This window comes from Nelumbo lutea, chromosome 8, assembly GCF_056320005.1.
Source record: "Nelumbo lutea isolate HS-2025 chromosome 8, American lotus-T2T, whole genome shotgun sequence".
Taxonomy (NCBI): Eukaryota; Viridiplantae; Streptophyta; class Magnoliopsida; order Proteales; family Nelumbonaceae; genus Nelumbo; species Nelumbo lutea.
In genome coordinates this window covers 31,572,677-31,593,532 of record NC_142691.1, presented here as the reverse complement: position 1 = coordinate 31,593,532, position 20,856 = coordinate 31,572,677, and the positions used below count along the sequence as shown (strand labels likewise).

The window sequence follows — 20,856 nt, the reverse complement described above, 5'->3', positions numbered from 1 at the left end:
GGAATCAAATCCCTGCAATTAGTACTTTGGGAAAAAGGGGTAAGGGGGAAGTTATTAATGGTGCATGACACTGAATACAAAAAAAAAATTATATATACCAAAAAATGAAAATGTTTCCCTTTTCCTTTTTTGTGTTAATTATATTTATTTTTTTCCTTTTTTTTTGGGTCATATACTAAAATATCCCATATAATTTCATAGATTTACTAAAACCTACACTATAGTTTGTGATTTACTAAAATACACCCTTGTAGTTTGCAATTGGTTTACTTCATTGACCTTTCATTAGATAACAATGGAAATGATAATTTTGACCCTAATGTCCATTTTAATGAATTTAAGCAAAAGAAAATAAAAATGAAAATACCAATTTTTTCCCTGGTAAGACATGAGAAACTACTCTATTTGTCTATATTTTGTCAATTTTATTTTTTATATGAAGTTTTAGGAATACTTATATGGAATAAACAATTATGGACCTATGCCCTTGAATATTTTCCACTACATTTAAATGATAATATTACTATTTTAGAAGGCAAAACAAACACTTCTTGATGAAAGGTTGATTAAGTAAATAGGTTGCAAACTATAGGGGTGTTTTAGTAAAATAAAAACTATAAGATAGATTTAAATAAATCGGTGAAACAATAGGGGGTGTTCTAGTAAATGACCTCTTTTTTAAACTTACTTTCTATGCCCAATGGTACAGGCTGTTTGCCAGGCTCACCCTTGTACAAGTCAATCACTCTTCTTGTTCTAGGAAAGTTGCATCCCATTTCCTTGATTACAGGAGCTGTTCTAGGAATGTTTCAACTTGGTCAACTTCCCCAAATTTTTTGCAGACTGCTGTTCTCAGGACCATGAATTGTATTGTGGTTCTAAGGTCCCGTTTGGTTTGGAGGAATAGGGGTTTGGAATCGGAATCGGAATGGGCTATTCCAATTCCAACAGTTTGGTTGGGTAGAATCAAAATCACATTCCCATTCCTGCTAGAATAGCATTCCCCCATTTGAGGGAATGTCTATTTTCCTGCCCCTCCCTTGGGAATGAAATCTCATTCCTGTTGATTCCAATTCCCACTCCCATTCTCATTCCTGTTTGAACCAAATAGACTATAAGAATAGACCATTTTGATTCCGATTCCAATTCCAATTCTGATTGTGAACCAAATGGACCCTAAATTTCTTAATAAATGAATTTGTCTTTTCTTGGATTCAAGAGAGAGAGAGAGAGAGAGAGAGAGAGAGACTGGTTTCAAATGCAAATCAATTTGTATTTAATTATCTTTTAGGGCCTTACATTTTTTGGATTTTGAGAAGGGAGAAAGTTGGTCAATGGAATTTTGGTTTTCATTGACAAAGATATCATGTATTTTTCTCATATTTATGTGGGGTCCATGGAGAATTTATTTTTCCTATGTATCACTTGACCAATCTGATTGGATTTGATCCAATCCAATTTAAATTTCTTAAAAATTTAATAAATTATTAAAAGAAAAATAAAATATAATAATTTAAAAAAAAGAAAAACAAAAAATACAAGTATCTTTTCAACTACTTTCATCATATATATACATATTTTTTATAAAAAATTATAACAAATTTACAAAAATGCAATATAAATAATATATTTATAAATAAATAAATAACATATATATGCTATATATATTTGTATAAATATATAAAATATATGTCTTATATATTCATATAAATAAATAAATAACATATATATCAGACCAGATCTTCTCTAATCAGATAGGGGTGATCTGAATCCTATCCAATTTTTGATCAGATCATATTTTTTGGTCCAGGTAAGAATCCGACCCATTTGCACCACTAAGGATGAATTCATTCATCAACGCTCAGAATACAAATGAGGTCATACAATCAGCAATACAACCAGAAGCTAAAAACTGAATACCAACATGAAACTGAGAAAACAAAAAAAAAATATGACAACCGGACATATACCAAACTGCTTGATAAAATGAAGTAAACTCAGCACCAACACCACGACTAGAAGACTAGAGAATCCTCTCCAAACGTATTTTCTTGTTATTTTCGTTTTCTTTCTTTTTTGGGAAAATCTTTTGATGTCACGGGGATAGCCCATCCCTCAAATCCATAACCCCAACCCTACTGCAAACAGGATTTCAACCCACAAGAGATGAGACCACATTTCTTGCGACCGTCATTGCAGTTACCCCAAAACCCCTCGTGATTTTGAACATGTCAGTGTTTTAATTAAACACCAATTTGATATGATATTTTGCAAGGTTTTTAAAAGGTCCAGTTCTCGGGTCGAATGATCCGATCATTCGAACCGAATGGATGGCCCATTCTGACAAAAAAAATTTAAATAAAAAAAAATAAAAATCGGCCAAACCATTGAATGGTTAGAACAGTTTAACCGTCCGAGTCAGTGGTTTACTGCCAAATCAACTATTTTTAGGGAAATAATGGTTCTAGGGTAAAACGAAACCGATCACATTACCAGTTCCCAGTTTTCCAATCCAACCATCCAATCCAATCCGATTTTGAAAACTATGATATTTTTCCTTTTTCACCAACATTGGTGTGTTCAAAAATCATTGGGGGTTTTGGTTTTGTCCAGCGACGATCGACCATCATTGCGGGAAACATTATCTTGAATCCAAGGTTTGTAAAACCAACCCGGAGAACGAACCAATCAGGGGTCCGGTTCCTAGGTTGAATGGTCCAACCGAACTGAATGATTAGTCAATTTTGACGAAAAATTAAAAAAATTAAAAAACGGTCAAAACCATTCAATATTTCAAACAGTTAATCGTCCAAATCAGTGGTTTGTTGATCAAATCAACTGTTTTTGACAAAAATCTGATTTTAAAAAACTAGGTCCAGTTTCCTTGGCCTAATTTACTCTTCATTAATACCTTGTCTGGCTTTCTTGACCCGCTTGTTGACTTGTTATCTAATTTTATTTTGCTAGTCCAAAGCATGTTTTGAAAATCTGCACGGATTTGACATTTGGGGTCGAGCTACTGGATGGATTAGACAGTTGAACTGGTTGGACGGTCATGGCTCCGGGTCCGGTTTTGGACCCAAAATTGCCTACTAGGGTTCGAAATGAATGATCAGACCATTTAATCCAAAAATCAGTTTAGATTGGTTTTAAAACTATGGTCCCAACATTAGAGGTGTTCACGGTTCGGTTAACCATTGGTATGGTTTTTTAATTTTTATAACATATATTATAAAAATATATATAAATATATAATGAAAAATTATAAATGTATATAAAATATTATATTTTAAATAATGAATAATATATTATAAATTATAAAATATATATATATATATATATATATATTTATATATATAATGCATATTAATTAATTTATAATATATAAAAAATATAAATATATATATATATATATATATATATCAATCGATTCGATTAATCACCGATTTTCTATATTAATTAATTAAAATTGATCCGGTACTTTGGCTTTTTTAGAAAACACTGAACCAAAACCAAACCGACTGATTCGATTAACCAATTTTTCGATTCATTTTCGATCAGTTTGGTCACCCCTACCTAACATACAAATTATTGAATTAACGGATGCCAACACTTGCCTCGCCAAGTCATCAAGTGTTGAAATACATAAAACTTAAATTTAAACCAAATAACAATAGTATGAAATACAACGTAAGTCAATATATGAATAGTTCATATTGGCGATGGCCACATGAATTTTCTTTTTATTCAGCTTTTTATACGTGTCTCCGAGTTTAAACATAAAACACCTCAAACTATATCCTCACACGTGGCAAGTTTATGTCTACTTATTTATAGGAAAATAGGTGAATGCTGTTGTGTGGCTTGATACCCAATGAAAAACGTAACGCCATTTTGCATTGTATCCTTCCTGGTCTCCCTGTTCAAGTCTTGAGTCATGACAAAGCATTTACGCGTTTGCATTTAATATGTACGATGAAAGCTGCTTCCCTTCTTGTCTTTCTAACAGAAAAGTCGAATAAGCTTTTTTGATTATTTTCAGTATTTATCTCATTATCTGGCTCATACTTTGCCCAGCCTTCTCTCACAATTTATGAAGAACATTCATTTCAGTCTTCCTTTTCCACGTGTTCAAATGTTATTGGACAGTAATATTTAAAATTTGCATAAATTTCACTGACCAGTGACCACCCTAAAAACCCTCATTCTCTGAACCAAAATGCTCAAAAACATAAAAGCCCAACTGAATAAAATGATTAGATTACCAAAATTACCCATTTCAAAAACATAAAAGCCCAACTCATCCTACTTTTTATTCCCCCCAAAAAATCAGTTTCGTTGACCTGACCGATTCATAGGAAATGAATGAGAGTGACATGAAAATATATGCCACACTTGGGGGTTAAAAAAAAAAAAAAATTGGGTCCATGAAGTTTTTTTTTTTTTTGAAATCAGAGGGGAATAGAATATCACTGAAATTTCCACTCTATTTATATGTGATGAGATGACTGACTAGATACATGAGCACTCAAGATTCTTGAAATGTTGAAGCCAGCACAGTTGTGCCTCTTCTGCTTTGTCATGGTGAGAGTCTGTTGCTTATCTGTGCTGGGGACTGGTCAAAATGGAAGTCCGAAAACAACATCTCCGATTCCTGTCGGTGTAGTTCTCGATTTGAATTCTACAGTCGGGGAGATGGCCCGGGTCTGCATCGACATGGCGCTTTCTGAGTTCTATGCTGTTCATACTAACTATAGAACAAAGATTGTTCTTCACACCAGGGATTCTAAGGGGGATGCTGTTAACGCAGCCTCTGCAGGTACTTCTCTTCCTTTTATTATTTTTTTTCTTCAGAGAACAAAGGGCAATCACCAAAACAAGGTCATTTGTGCAAGAATTCTAAACCAACAATTCTATTTAAAATTGGGGCTTGGTGTTAGATGAGACTGGATTCTTTTTCTCACACAGTTCTCACAACACTTACAGTAGAATGCAGATAAATGGGTTTTGATCAGAACTCCTCAAGCAGTTCAATCCTAATGTTCTCTGAAAAATCTCTCAATCCCACCCAAAACCAAGACCAAAGAGCCACTCTACAAAAACGACTCGGTAATTGTAAAAGTAGGCCCAATAGACACATAAAAATCAGTACTTCTGGGTTCATTTGTTTTTTTTTTCTTTTTCTTTTTGCAATTTTTTTCTTTGGGTCAGCTGCAAACTGGGGTTGACATGCTTGATACAAAATAAATTAATGAAATCCTAATTCACACTAAATTGAAGATCATTTAGGTTAGTCTCAGACGAGACAAACATTTTGGTATTGTTTTGGCAAAATCTTTTTAGAAAGATCTTCCAACAGTTCAGATGGCAAAAGACATTGAATTTTCGGGGTCTTATCTTTAAAGAAAAAAACCATTTAGTAAGTGGTTCGATTTACCGAGCTTTTAAAACTATGTTTAGAGGATATCTATCATGCTGAAAGACCTGAAGGTAAAGCTTCACTTAAAGCTTGCCAAAATTCGGTGTTTTCAATCTTTTCATGCACGTGTCTTCTCATCTTTCTTACAAAATTTGTGTCTTTTGTTACCATACAGAAAAAGACCAAATTTCAATCATTCAAGCTTTCCAAAGCCCCGAAGATTGTATGGAAAGACTTGCCAAATACTGCCTAAAAACCTTATACTATTGTTCTGAATGGTCTTCTTGCATTTGGGGGTTGCTGGTGGCTCTGCCTTAATTGGGATTTGTTCCTCAAATAGCACTCTTCACACTGACTTGCACTTCCCACTATGCATTGAGAACAATTTTCCATAAATGTAAACATGTAAATACAAGAAATGTTTCCAAGTGAGGCTGACATGCTGTGAGATCATTGCGAGGAACACGCTGTGAGGAGCTGATCTAGACTTGTTGGCACCATTATTAAATGGGAAAATCTATAATGCATAAAAGACATGGTATTGGAAGAGCTTCGACCAATACCATTTGGAAGGGTTGAAGCTTTGGTTGAATTGCTTTAGAGAAGAGACTATGTGCCTGTTTGGGAGGACTTTCAAGGGGCAGATATTGGCTTTATGAGGTGGATCCCACCCAAAAAGCTATATATATATGGATAGATAGATAGATAGATAGCATGGCCCCGCATGATTAATAGAAAAAAGATGTTAGGGCATATTGAACTTAAAACTTATTGCTCTACAGGGCTACACAATCCAGGGGTAGGGATGGAATTTTTCCTCAACCCTACCAAGTACCTAGCCTCCCCGACCAAGCAGGGATGGAGATGGAGACTGCCTTAGTGGGGATAGGGTGGGAATGGGGTGGGGATGGGGACAGGGACAGGGACAGGGAGTGAAGTCCACACCCCACCCTAACCTTGATTATATATATTAAATATATTTGTATATATATTATATTGAATATAAAATATTATTTATATTATACATATAAATCAAAATATATTTACAATGTTATTTTCATTTTAATTTTTTCCTTTATTTTAAACAAATACCTTAATCAAAATAAACTTTTAATTAAAAATTTGAAGATTTAGGTCCTCGATTGGGAACCCATCTTCATCTGGGACTAGGGATGTATGCTATGTTTTTTCCTGACGAGGATTGATGTTGGAAAAAATAGATTAATTTAAAACTCAGGGTTGGGACAGGGAGTATGATCCTTGCCCCAAACCCATCCATTGCCATTCCTACCTGGAGGGTCATCCCCCAAACCCATAACACCCCCAAACCCATAAATATAGTTTGAATAATTAAGGTAATTATAAATATAGTATCTAATACTTATGAAAATTATTAAAGATTTCCAATTAATTATTTGAATAATTAGAATTTTTTTTAACTTAATTTCATTAAATTTAATTACTGAAATAACTAATTTTTGATAAAAAATTATAGTAAATATCAAAAATACTAAAAATAAAAATCAATTTATATTTATTAAACTTAAATTTCCACTAAAAAATAATTGAAAAGTTTTAATTATTATATGATAATATCATTAAATATTAATATATTAACCAAATTATTGAAAATATCAATAACTGATTATTGCTAAAAATTACTATAATATCAAAGTTACTGAAAATGTAAAAATTTTATATATTAATTTTCCACTAAAACATTACTAGAAATTTTTTATTATTATCTGATAATATTATTAAATATTAATAATTTGAAAACAATTACTGAAAATATCAATAACTACTTATTTCTAGAAAATACCGATAATATCAAAATTACAAAGAATGTAAAAGCATAAATTTTATTTATCGGTATTTTAATTAATTATTAATTTTTCAGTAATTATTGCTTTCAATAACTAATAATCAATTTTTTTTAAATTAAATTACGAAAATCAGTAATTTTTAGTAATTAAAATTTCCAATTTACTAAAATTACGAAAACTTATAGTTTAGGTGTTGATATTTAGTAAACAATATTCAATAATATCAGTAAATATTGAAAATATGAAAATATGAAAATATTTCACAAATTAATTTAACTACTCAAATTAATTTAATTAATTAATTTACCATGTTTTTGTTTTTTATGGAGTTCATTGGGATGTAATATAGATTAAGAGGTGTTTTACGTGGGACATATAGCTTAGGAGAAATTTTATAGGAGGGGATTGGCTAAGTGATTGGGAACGTGAGAGAGAGAGAGAGAGAGAGAGTAATTTGAATATCCTTTTTTTTTTTCATTCAAATCCTTCCCATTAAGTCTTATATTTAAGGTACCTAATAACTCTCAATAACATTCATTGAATCCTATTCTTGACTAAAATACCCCTATTTTTAAATTTGGTCTCTCCAATTATGAGGACATAAAATTTAATTTGGACTACTACACTTCTCATTCAATTCCCTATCATTAAGTCTTATATTTAGGGTACTAACTCACATTTTTCATTAACAGTTGTATTAATTGACCATATTAAAAAAATAAGTGTGCCAAAGAATAATTATTTTATTGATGGTAGAAATAAAATACAAATTTAAAATCAACCCAAAACGGAGTTATTTTCCTATTTGGTAGTAAGTCAACAATTCAACCTTTTATGTTAAATGTGTAAAACCCTTGATGTCATAATTAAATAATAATAATAATTAAAAATGATGAAAACAACAAAAGTATAAAAATTAGAAAAAAATTATAAAAGACAGTTAAAGTTTTGGACACATCTCTAATATCATATATTTATCATATTAAACAAAAATAAATGAGATAAATTTTGAAAACATATTATTTACTTTACCATCATCATCATAAAAAATTGTAACGTGCAAAGCAGTACACAATTCCTAGTGTATAGATAACACTAGGAATAGTCTATAGATAACATCACATGCGGGAGTCCCAAGGCCACTTAATCACATTTGTTATGTTCTAAGCAAAGACATTTACAATCTTATACATGGCGTAGGGGTTTCAATTTTTGACCCAACTCACCTATGATCCAATCAAACTCTTTAATGGGATTGAATATGGGTTAACTGGCCTATTTGGATCAAATAAAAGGGGTTGGGTTACGTGCATTCATGTGGATCAATTACATAAAATAAGAAGCTCTCTCTCTCTCATGGGTTTCTCTCTCTTCACTCATGCATTTCACTTCATCTCTTCTCTCATCTTTTATTTCTCTCCCCTTCAATCTTTTCTATTCTTATATTTCTCTTTTTTTGTTCTCTCCCACTTCACAGTTCCTTCAATTTTCTCTCTCCTCTCACTATTCTATGTGGTTTCTCTCTCCTTTATCTCCTTTCCCTCTCTATTTTTAATGAAATCCAATTTTGATATTTGGGTTGAACCAATTAGATAAGGACATATGTCACTATAGTAGAAATCAAGAGATTGTTTTCCTCAACAAAGATTGGTTTACATAGGTCATTTGCTTAGACACCCCTTATGGTTTTACATATTCAGTAAAACCTACTCTATAGTCTACATATTAGTGAAAACACGCTCTATAGTTTCTAACATGCAAGTTTTACTTAATTGACCTTATAACTGTTTGTATATTTTTATTTTTTATTTTTTTTTTTATGTTTGAGAATGGTCATATGACCTCTTAAAATGAGTAGAACTATGGTCCAGTGCCTTTTATTTAAAAAATACGCATAGCAACACTGAGAAAGTGATAAGTAAAGCAATTGCAAACTACAAGAGGTGTCTTATTTGTAATATTCAAACTACAAGGGTAAGTTTTAGAAAATATGTGAAACCATAGGCAGTGTTTCTATAAGTGACCCTTTGCATCTTCTAATGGTCAACATGGATGCTTTAGGTTAGGTATGGGTTACATGGGGTTGCAACTGATGTACAAATTAGAGATATAAGCTATGAAAAGATGTGGGTGGTTGGTGGATGGGTTGGCGTTCAATTTCCATCCAACCCAACCCATCCATTTGCCACTCCACTTTTAAGTCATGTCTTTATTTGGCAGCTCATGCTAGGCCCAGTAGACCTAGTTGTTTGCTCTGTACTTTGGGTTTAGTGCTATTTTGGTCCTCGGACATTCAAAATGTGTCAGCCTAGTACTTGTCATTAATCAACTGTTAAGTGACATTTGAAAAGACACAAATACCCTTCGAGTGTCATTTAATCATCTTTATCAACCATCCAAACATTGACAAAAAGTGAGCAGTCTCATATCCTTGCATCTTCTATTCAAGAAAGTTGGAGTCACCAGAATGCCCACTGAGACGTAACCCCAACTTTCTTGAATAAAAGAGGCAAGGATTTGAAACTGTTCATTTTTATCAACATGTGGATGGTTGATAAAGAAAATTAGATGACACTCAAAGGGCATTTGTGTCTTTTTAAATGTCACTTAACAACTGGTTAATGGATTGGTTAATGATAGGTACTAGATTGACACATTTTGAAAGTTTAGATACTGAATTGTCACGTTTTAAAGTTCGGAGACCAAAGTGGCACTAGGCCCAAAGTATAGGGTACTAATCGAAAAATTTTCCTTATTCTAATAACAAAATATTGGCCTGGAATCCAAATCACTTGCCAATAAAATACATTCCAATGCCCTCCCAATATGATTTGACACCACACATCTTATACATGGTGGGTTACTGTCTCATGGTGAAATGTAGGAGTGGATTCAAGTTGAACCAAGCCAAGCTGAATATCTAGTTATTTAAGTTTGGCTTGGCAGAAAAATATGAGGCTTGAGCTCAGGACTGAACTCCATAGTATGCCAAACTTCATAAAAAAATTTAAGTTTATACATATAAAAATAAAAAAATTATATATAATATAAGCTTTATTAGCTTATAAATAATATAAACTTGATTGGAATCTTAGTTTAGACCAAGTCAAATGGAGCCTTTCATGAGCCGAACTCAAATAGCTTGTGAAAAGCTTGATTTTCTTATCCATGCCTAATGAGATATATGATGTTAGATTATGTCGGGAGGGTGTTGGAACGTATTTTTCTGGCAGGTGATCCCAACTCGTTGTCTTGGAAACGTCTTAAGGATTATAATATGTTCAGTCTGAGCACCAAGCCTAGCAAATTACCACCCAGCACCTTCAAATAGTAGTGTTCAAAGGGTTGCAAAATATAGGTAGTGTTCAACACCGTGAAATTTTTTGTTCTCATTTATTTTTGAAACGCTCACATCAGCAAGAAAAAAAAAACATGTTATTGAACTGTTTTTGACTTTTTCCTTTTTTTACTTTTTGTTGAGAAACAAAAACTTCAAAACAAAACTAGTTGGTTTTGCATGAAAAAACAATTCATATGCTGGGAAACCATCAAAATGATGGTTAAAAAAAACAAATATTGTAATACATAGATTCTATAAGATTTATTGAACATGATATTAATAAATGGAGAAGTACGGATAGGCCCAATGCAGATTTCTGAATCCTACTGCAAATCTATAAACATTCAAAATCTCAAATACACACACTCTATGCATGAATACCTGCTCATAAATTGGCATCAATTCCGAGCTGGCACCTACCCCAACAGTACTTTAAACCTACAAATTCTGACCTTGGGCTGAACCGTCATTCTCCCTATTAATAAATAACCCAATCAAAGTGTGTTTTTAAGCCAAAATCTCAAGAATAGATTTTGTTTTAAGTTTTAGAAAATATATTGAAGTATACCCCAAATCACTGTTTTCAAAACCGGACCGGACCGGACGGTTGGACTGGAAAAACCGGGAACCGGTCACCTGATCAGTTCCGTTTTCCTCCAAAACCAATTTTCCCTCAAAACCATTGATTTTGGTCAGCAAACCGCTGAACCAACCAATTAACCGTTCGGACGGTTTTGACTGTTTTTCAATTTTTTAATTTTTTTTAATTTTTTTAAAATTTTTTTGTCAAAATGGGCCGACCGTTTGGGTTAAACGGCCGGACTGTTCGAACCGATAACTGAATCCCTGACCGATTCAGTCACCGGTTCGTTTTTAAAAACCATGCCCCAAATAGAGATAGCTTTTGAATCTCCCAACTTGTTGAGTGAATATAAATGTTTATTATATATACCAATTGATTTGGGTATTATCTAAACTAGATCTAGTTTGTTCATATTTAAACTTGCAGTGTTTTATGTTTACACTAATACTCATCTACATTCTGTTGTAAGTTTGTAACTCAATTCTCTACACATTTTATTTATATTAGGCCAACTCTAACACGGTAACATCTCCCTTAAAAGACCCTTAAAAGAATAAGGCCTAATATTCAAGAAAACCCGGAACAGAAAAACTCCCCATCATAAGGATTAAACAGCATTTGAGTGACATGTTCTTGTACAAAGTGATAGTGGATTTCAACCAGCATTATACATGAAACATGGGATTAGTTGCTAGTTGTCTTTATAATGTTATCTCACAATATTGGAGGTATGCCAATGGAAAATGCGATACAGAAAAGTAGTGACTTTGATCCAAAACAATTTTTGGAGCATTTATTGCAATGCATTGGTATTAAAGCTTAGCCTCAGTTTATGAGGAGTATAAATACAAATATTAGAATGCAAAACCTTCTATTTTGTATCATTTCGCATATCTTTACACCGTACATATTTATATTTGTACTTCTTCCAAATTGAGTCTTAGCATCAAATGAGGGGTGATTGTCTCAGTTAGTATATTAGCTCGTTCGCTTCAGCATAATTGTGGATTTAATTCCCACAACCACTAACTTTGAGGGGACCATGGGGTTATTAGTCTTTACACTGTACGTATTTTTATTTGTACTTCTTCCAAATTGAGCCTTAGCATCAAATGAGGGCTCATTCGCTTCAGCATAGATGTGGATTTAATTCCAACAACCACTAACTTTGAGGGGACCATGGGGTTATTAGTGGTGTATACGTGTCACCCAATAGTTTGTTTTTTCTTTTTTGGCATTTAAGAGATGTTTGGGGAATTGGGGGCCAACAGCATAGGCTGTTGAGACAGTTTCTGGAAATGCCACGTTACCATGAGAATGGATAAATTAGTAATTACATCTCAATTTATTTTGATTAAAAACCAAAGCATGGGCGTAAATAAGTGAACTGCCCAGAACGTATCCAGCCCAGAAACTATCTCAACAGCCTATGCTGTTGGGCCCCAACAGCCAAAGTTAACCCGATGTTTGGTTGCATTAAGATACAATAGCCTCATAAGAGTGACGATTATCTAGATAATCAGTCTAATAATTTGCATCAAAGGATGTTTGCCTTTGTCAAGTGAGAGTCATGAAGACATGTGTTAATTATAGTGTAGTAATTGGTGGAGAAGAAAACATGAATTTGGCCCCTCATTGAAAACAAAATATATGGTGTAAAATGCAGTCTAGTAGCTAACTGTAACTGTTAATAATTATATAAACATTATATATGTTAATCAATATAACCAATAAAGATACAAGAAATAATTTTACTTTATTATTTATTTATTATTTTGCTCCACGGGGATCCCAGAGATTGCCCCCACAACGTCCCACAGCACATCCCCACCGGTATTGAAAAAATCTCCTGAAGATTACATCATCATTTTTGGTATATCATCAGAAAATGTTCTCAATACATGGCGGGAATGTGCTCTGGGACATTGTGGGGGAAAATCTTGTGGGGGGCTGATTTAGTCTCCCCAGAGATCAAAGAAATCTAATTGCAATGTGTAGAACTTGCTTTAGAATTACTTGGAAAGAAGGGTCTTAAATTAGCAAGCCCAAAAATGGATGGATGTTTAATTGTTGGACACAATAGGAGCTTATTTGAGTTAACAAACTAGACTAATTAATAAGCTTATGTAGAATTTAACAAAGTCATTAAAGATATGTGTAACAGCTTCCCAATGTATAGGGTTCTTTATATGTTGATTGGGATAAGTCTCAGTTGACTTGACTCGATATATCATGTTAAAAGTAGTTAAGAATCTGATATGCATTTTCTTGTCTACTTTATTTTCTTTATATTATTTCTTAATTTCTTTTTCCTTTGGTTGCTATGTTTTAAACAAATGGTTTTTGTTCATATATGCATATATTTTGTTATCAATATATATGTCAGCCGTGGTTTTCGTCATCTCTTGTATATATGTACTCTGTTGAAGTTTAATTACAAAATAGTAGTTAATAGAATATAAATAACAAATAGGTTAACCAAAAATTAAAAATAAAAAAGAAACGGTGCAATTAGTTCAGAATAGATATTGTGGATTTCTAAGCTGTTGATGAGTTCATGCAATTTCAGTAAAGAAACTCATGAGCAGATCATGGAAGAGCTTACTTTTCTAGAAATCATTGAGCAAGTTATTAATTCTTGATATTTTTCTCAAGTGTTTTTAAGAAAATATATCACTCATTTTGAAGCATTAATATCATTTGACATCAATAACTAGTTAATTAAGAAGTAAACTAACTCATGTATATTATCATACATATTTACTTCTCTTTATGAAACATAAGTTGTTTTTGGATTATAGAAAAATAAGAAAGAAATAGAAAGTTGAGGGAATGATTTTAAGGAATTTCATTAAAATAGTTTTCCCTCAAATTTCTGTCTCTCTTATTTTCTATCAAACCAAACATAGCTTTAGCTTTAAGACAAGACAATAAAATACTGTGGAGATTGATCGTTCTATCATGTCAACCAATTTGTTTACTGTATGCATGAAACATGCAGCTTTCGACTTGTTGAAAAGCAAAGAAGTACAAGCTATCATAGGGCCACAAAAATCAGCAGAAGCTAAGTTTGTGATTGATCTTGGCGACAAAGCTCGGGTGCCCATTATTTCTTTCTCTGCAACAAGCCCTTCTCTTTCTCCCATTCAAAATCCTTTCTTTGTTAGGACGACTCTAAATGACTCATCTCAAGTGAATGCCATTAAAGCCATTGTCCAAAATTATGGATGGAAGGAAGTTGTCCCTATCTATGAAGATACTGACTATGGGAGTGGGGTCATACCTTATCTCATTGATGCCTTCCAAGATATTGACGTTCGTGTGCCTTACAGGAGTGTGATCCCTCCATCTGCCAAAGATGGTCAAATAGTGGAAGAGCTTAATCAATTGAAGACCATGCAAACTAGAGTTTTTGTGGTTCACATGACAGCTTCTCTGGGTTCTCGATTTTTTCTCCAAGTAGAGGAGAACAAAATGATGACTGAAGGGTTTGTGTGGATTATTACAGATGGTTTATCTAGTCTAATTGATCCCATGAATTCCACATCCATTGATTCGATGGATGGCATATTGGGTTTAAAACCTTTTATCCCAGAGTCGAAACTTGAAGAATTTAAGACGAGGTGGGCGAAGAGATTTTACTTAGACAAGCCAAACAGGAAGATAGGGGAGTTAAGTCTCTTTGGGTTATGGGCATACGATACAATCTGGGCTTTGGCTATGGCAGTAGAAAGAGTTGGAGCCATGAATACTAGCTTCTTGAAGAGAGATGCTAGTGAGAATCCAACAAGTATTGCAACTATTGGATACTCACAGATGGGTCCAAATCTTCTCAAAGCAATCTTAAGTACAAAATTTAAAGGATTGAGTGGTGATTTCCATTTGGTCAATAGGCAGCTAGAGACTTCAGCTTTCCAAATCTTCAATTTGATTGGTAAAGTGGAAAGAGTTATTGGCTATTGGTCACCAAAGTATGGACTTTCTCAAGATTTACCAGGGAAAAGCAAGTCAAATTCAGGGATCTCATCAGAAACCCAATATGGCCAGGAGACTCATTTGTCACACCAAAGGGTTGGGTTATACCCATTGAAGGGAAGAAACTAAGGATTGGAGTTCCTGTGAAAGATGGATTTAAGGAATTTTTGAGGATTACAACTGATCCTCAAATCAATGAGACATCCTTCAGTGGTTTCTCAATAGATGTATTTCTTGCTGCATTAAGCAAATTGCCATTTGCAGTCCCTTATCACTTCATTCCTTATATGAAGCCCGATGGACAAAGTATTGGGAGCTACGATGAACTTATTTATCAGGTTCATCTTAAGGTGGGTTGCTTGATCTTCCTTCTAATTATTAGTAACTAAGGTTGCATTTGCATAAGCTTCAGGATTTGTAGGTTAAAAGTGTTTTGTCTTCAGATTGTTATATATGTTTCTGAAAGCAACTCCTACCAAACTTTCAAAACAATTATTGGATCACTTTTGCTTCTCACAACCCAAAGCTGAAAAGAAAAAGCTTATCCAAACGGAAACTGGTATTTCTTAATCAGATTTTTATTGATTATCCATTTATTTTCTGTTGGTATATCGAACAGAAATTTGATGCTGTCGTTGGAGACATAACAATTGTGGCTAACCGATCTCGGTTTGTTGACTTCACATTGCCATATTCTGAATCTGGGGTGTCGATGGTGGTGCCAATCAGAAATGACAAGAGTGGAAATGCTTGGATTTTCTTGAAGCCATTAACCTGGGAGCTTTGGTTGACAACTGGGGCAGCTTTTGTCTTCACAGGCATTGTGGTTTGGATTCTGGAACATCGTGTTAATACAGATTTCAGGGGACCTCCCACTCAACAAATTGGGATGATCTTTTGGTTTTCCTTCTCAACACTTGTATTTGCACATAGTAATTGAACCCTAATAAGCTTTGTGTTATGCTTTCATTTCACAATGCAGTTCAGATTGTGGTTTCAGTAACTAAATAAGCTGCACTATCTTGATGGTTTTGCAGGGGAGAGAGTAGTTAACAACTTGTCAAGGTTTGTGCTGATTATATGGGTGTTCGTGGTCCTCATCCTTACCCAAAGCTATACTGCAAGCCTTACGTCCATGTTGACAGTACAGCAGTTACAACCAATGCTGACGGATATACTTGAACTGAAAGACAAGGGGTACTATGTGGGATACCAGAAGGATTCATTTGTGAAGGGGCTGCTGATAAAAAGGTTGAATTTGGATGAAAACAAACTGAGGTCTTACAGTACTCCAGAGCAATATCATGAGGCCTTATCAAAAGGAAGTCAGAATGGTGGAGTTGCTGCTATTATTGATGAGATTCCCTACCTCAAGCTCTTTCTCGCGAAATATTGCTCTAAGTACTCCATGGTCGGTCCGACCTACAAGACGGATGGATTTGGTTTTGTAAGTCTCTCCCTTCTCTTAGCTATGGGCACTTTGAACACTCAGAATTTTCTGGTCAAACAAGGACCTCACCTAACATGTACAACTTAAGTTTTTAGGTTGAATGATTCTCGTCATCCTCATTAAGTTTCAGCACAAGGTATGAGTGGGTCTGTACTTATTCACACTTCAATCCAGATGGACTTTTTTGTGTAGGGGTGCATTAGAGAATAACAACCTATTCAACGAACTCACCTAACAGCTTATGCTTTTAAATGATTGAGGGAATGGTTAGAAGATTTTACATTCTTTTTCTTTTTCTTACAAACCCCAAATGCCAGATTAGCTTATGTGACTCCTTAGATAATATAAACCAGTTAAACTTGCTTGTAAGCTTTAATTTCCTTACTTGGTCTGACACTGTCCAGGTCTTCCCAACTGGTTCTCCTTTGGTGCCATATTTTTCGAAAGCAATCCTAAACCTCAAGGAAGGAGATGAAATGGATAAAATTGAAGGAACATGGTTTCAGCAGAAAACCCAATGCCAAGATCAAAGCACAGAGGTTTCATCGAGTTCAACAAGTCTTAGTCTCAGGAGCTTCTGGGGACTATTCCTCATCACAGGACTTGCTTCGGTTTCTTCACTTCTAATATTCCTAATTCAATTTCTTTATGAACAAAGGCAAGCTGGAAACAGTAGCACAGCTTCCCCAAAGCCAATTTGGGAAAAAATTCTCTCCATGGCACAATGCTTTGATCAAAAGGATCTTAGCTCTCATACTTTTAGAAGAGCTGAGTCCTGGATTCACCCTATAAATGAAGCTGAGGGTACTGAAATGTCAAGCAATACACAAATCACTTCAAGAGTTCACAACCAAACAGTTCCACTAGAAGAAGTCGAAGAACCAGTGCATGAACAAAGAATCTCCTCTCCACAATCTGGCAATCCAAGTACAAGTATATAATAAATGATTGAGCTTCTTATCCTTGTTATCTATTTGATGAAGTAGTTGCCATGATGAAGAGTTTATCAAATTGTGGCTTCTTGGTAGCTGATGACCTTAAAAACAACATTTTAATCCGAGACAATATAGGTTTTTATGTTTTCTCTTTTCTTAATTTTCTAATAAACTAACTATTATAATACCAAACCTAGCCATAATTCGTGCATATTTTTTTTCCATATGTATGTTTTGGTGGAAAATGTTCAAAATAAAATCTTAAATCTTAGTAACGGCAAGGTAATGACAGGGTGGAAGAATGTCTAAGAAGAACCAAATCTTTTTTTTCTCATCTATAAATGTGGAAAAGAAAGTTTAATAACAAAGTCTCTTTCCCCTATAAATCATAAATCATAGTAATCAAATTTGGCTGCTGCTTCTTTTCTTTCTCTGGAAATTTCTGGGCTAAAAAATTGACATGTTAGTCAACTCACAAGAGTGCATAGGTTATTTTCCAGAGTTAACTATTATTATATAGATGTGAGTCTGAGAACAACACAATCTCCATTTTGTATCATACTATACCTCTATCCTCAATAGGATATACCTCATTTTGTAACCATTTCAGCTGCAAGAGAAATTATCAAAAATAGAATAAGTATCAATCCTGAGAATCATCTAGTGATCCTTATTTTCTTCAGTTCTACTGTTATTCTTGTTACTCGTTTACATTCAATAAAAAATAGTGAGTGTTGTCTTATATCAACTAATCAGTGGGTTCCAATGTGATACACAAGAAAAACATGTTAGGGCTTAGTGGGCTTAAAACTTATTGATCTATGAGGCTAAACAACTATAGGGTAGGGATGGCAATTTTTCTCATACCCATCGATTATCCGGCCTCCCCAACCAGGTGGGAATGGGGAGTGAAGTCCACACCTCGCCCCGACCCGGTTATATATATTAAATATATAGTATTATTTATGTTATTTATAATATTATTTATATTATATATATCAAAATATATTTAAAATGTTATTTGAATTTGAATTTATCCTTTATTTTAATTAAATACCTTTTCTAAAAGCAAACTTTTAATTAAAAATTCGGGGATTCAGGTCTTCGATGGGGAACCTGTCTCCATCATGGACCGGGGATGCAAAATAATTTTTTCCCGATGGGGAATGGGGTCAGAGATGGGGATTAATCTAAAACTCAGGTTCGGGTTCGGGATAGGGAGTATGCTACCCGTCCTGAACCCACCCATTCCCATAAATATAGTTCCAATAATTATGGTAATTCTAAATGTATTACCCAACACTTATGGAAGCTGTTAAAATTTTCCAATTATTTATTTGAATAACTGGAAGTTTTATAATTTAACTTTCACTAAATTCAATTACCAAAATCAATAACTTTTAGTAATTCAATTACCAAAATCACTAATTATTGCTAAAAATTATAGTAAGTATCAAAATTACTGAAAATATAAAAATAAATTTTTATTTATTGAAATCAATTTTCCACTAAAAATTACTGATTTTTTTTAATTGTTACCTAATAATATCATTTACTATTAATAAATTGACCAAAATCAGTAATTATTGCTGAAAATTATAGTAAGCATCAAACTTACTAAAAATATAAAAAAATAAATTTATATTTATTGAATATTAATTATTATCAGATAATATCATTAAATATTAATAAATTGACCAAAATTACTGAAAATATTAATAAATACTTATTGATAAAAAATACTGATAATATTAAAATTACTTAAAATTAAAAAAATAAATCTATATTTATTGAAGTAAACTTTCTAATGAAAAATTACCAATACTTTTTAATTATTAAATTTGTATTTAATAATATTTTAATTAATTATTAATCTTTTGACATATTATTGATTTCAATATTAATTTTCAAAGTTTTGAAATTAACTTACCAAAATCAGTAATTTTCAGCAAGTAGTTTTTAGTAATTAAAATTTCCAATTTATAAAAATTATGAAAAGTTATAGTTTAAGTGTTGATATTTACTGAATAATATTCAATAATATCAGTAATTATTGAAAATATAAAAAATATTTCATAAATTAGTTTAACTACCCAAATTAATTTAACCACATTTTTTGTTTTTAGAGGGTTTATTGGGAATGTAATATAGATAAAGAGGTGTATTAAGAGGAATTTTAGGTGGGAGACATAGTTTAGGAGTAATTTTAGGAGGGAGTTGGCTAAGTGATTGGGAACATGAGAGAGAGAGAGAGAGAAGAGAGAGATTTTAGGAAAACTTTTAGTTGGGAGTGAGAAAGTCTGAAACCAAAGTGGTTGAATGTGGGTATTATGTTGAATTAAAAAATTCAAAAAATTTAGAAAATTCTAAAGGGGACTTTGGGGTGCATGAGTTTTTATGGAGAGAGAAGCCCACGTGGACCAAGTTGCTTTATATATATAGAATAGCTTATTAGAATGAAGACCTTGTCTTCATCTAAATAAGAATAGACAACCATGGAGTGTTGGGTAGACATATTATTCAATGCTATAGGCCCAAAGCCAAGACATGTTAAACCCAACCTAGGCCCATACAAAATACGAAAAAAGACTAGGCTCACACAATATTTTTTTCTCATATGTTACATCATATGATATAAAGTATCATTAGGGGTGAGGATGGATCAGTTCGGTTCCAAGGCAGAACCTGGAAGCTACTCTATAGGGGTTGGTTTCAATTTTTTGGAAACAAGATCTTCCCTCTAAAGGTGGATTTTGGCCTTTACGGTTTTTGGGCCGGTTCCAAGGTCTATCCATGGAACCTGTTATTTCTTTAATCCCTCTCCCTTCCAAAAAAATAAATAAATAAATAAATAAATAACAATGGAACAAATTTCCGAAAAACTTGATTTTCAATAGTTATAATATATAGTTGAAAACTTATATTATATTTATTAATTAAATTGTATAATTTAATATATAGATTATCATAATATATTAATATATGGTTCAAAACTTATCATTATAATTTAAATTTTGTAACCATTACCATTTACATTACTTAGTATACACATTCAAATAATAAAATGAAGAAAAGAATGACCAAATCACTTAAATGACTCAATAATCAAGTGAAACCATGACCTTTGGAACTATGAATACTTGGGTTCAAATCATCACATCCTCAAAGTATTTTGGGATTTATTTCAATGTAAGTTTGGTTCCAAGAGCAGTTCCACCAAGGCCGGATCTTCGGGTCAGTTTAGGTAGGGTAAAACCCTAGACCCTGGAACCAGCTTGGGTGGGGGTCGGTTCCAAGAATTTGGAACCAAACCCTACCCTATAGTAGA

At 33.1% G+C, this 20,856-nt stretch overlaps 1 pseudogene across 1 annotated transcript; it reads left to right on the top strand.

Moving 5' to 3' along the window:
* The first annotated feature begins 4,478 nt into the window (after positions 1-4,478).
* LOC148843700 (glutamate receptor 2.8-like) lies at positions 4,479-17,737 on the top strand (annotated as a pseudogene). The gene is made up of 5 exons (XR_016103130.1): positions 4,479-4,819; positions 14,170-15,493; positions 15,763-16,075; positions 16,181-16,590; positions 16,998-17,737. The product of XR_016103130.1 is annotated as a glutamate receptor 2.8-like (transcript).
* The last annotated feature ends 3,119 nt before the right edge of the window (positions 17,738-20,856 follow it).